This window comes from Fundulus heteroclitus, chromosome 7 (assembly GCF_011125445.2).
Source record: "Fundulus heteroclitus isolate FHET01 chromosome 7, MU-UCD_Fhet_4.1, whole genome shotgun sequence".
In the NCBI taxonomy this organism is placed as follows: domain Eukaryota; kingdom Metazoa; phylum Chordata; class Actinopteri; order Cyprinodontiformes; family Fundulidae; genus Fundulus; species Fundulus heteroclitus.
The window spans coordinates 13,823,896-13,824,840 of record NC_046367.1 but is presented as its reverse complement, the minus strand read 5'-3'; the positions used below and the strand labels follow the sequence as shown (position 1 = coordinate 13,824,840).

At 36.1% G+C, this 945-nt stretch overlaps 1 non-coding gene across 1 annotated transcript; it reads left to right on the top strand.

Annotated features, from left to right (window-relative positions):
- The first annotated feature begins 519 nt into the window (after positions 1-519).
- On the top strand, positions 520-593 carry trnat-ugu. The gene has a single exon. It is a non-coding gene; the product is annotated as a tRNA-Thr (tRNA).
- Positions 594-945: the final 352 nt, after the last annotated feature.

The following is a 945-nucleotide window of genomic DNA, read 5'->3' as shown; positions in this document are numbered from 1 at the left end:
TTGTGTGCTTTTCTTCGCAGCTTTGATGCCAACACACCTGTGCCCGTATTCACAAAGATTCTCAGAGTCCTCTTAGAGAGCTCCTTTCTACCTAGGTGTCTTAGCTTAAGATTGATTCAGATCGCTACTGAGAGCAACTCTGAGTAAGAAGATGGCATAAATTTTTATCTTAGTTGCTAAGTATGATGCTGTCTTTTAAGAGCTACGATTGGTTGATAGTACAAGAAAAAGAAAAACATGCACACAAATGTGCTCCTATTAATGCAAGGAGGGAAACTAACTGATTAGACTGGATTAAGAAATGTGCGACATGATGATGAAACTTAAAATAATTGTCACACAGTATCAAAATGTTTGAATGTACCTTATTTGCATCCTCATCATCATTTTAATTTGCTTCTTATGTTTACTCGCCATACTGGTCATTTTACTACCTTATCTATTTGATATTATTGTGCTCTCAAGTCCTGTTTACACGTCTCCTGACATTTAACAAAATTGTTGCCACACATTTTGTGAGGCACTGTGGCTTAGCTGGTCAAAGCACCTGTCTTGTAAACAGGAGATCCTGGGTTCAATTCCCAGCAGTGCCTTTCTAGTGCATTCCTTCTTCAATGGAGAAGTAAATCAAACAACCCACATGACATTCTACCCTTATTTTTTTTTTTTTCGTGTTTGTAGCCCTTTAAGATTTCACAGAAACTTTGTTTTGGTTTAAATTTACACCCAGCCTTAATAAGGCTAATTTCATTGGAGCAAGTGTTTCAATAATTAAGGTAATTTGCTAAAAAATAATAATTATAAAAGAAGTTAACAATACAAGCTGCTTTCTCTTAGGAAGTCAAAGCATCGGGCTATTAAGGAGGAACATTTCTAGGTTCAACAACAACTAGTGCCTTTTGGCTGTTAGAATGAACTTTACCACTTGTGCTGTTATTATTTAAG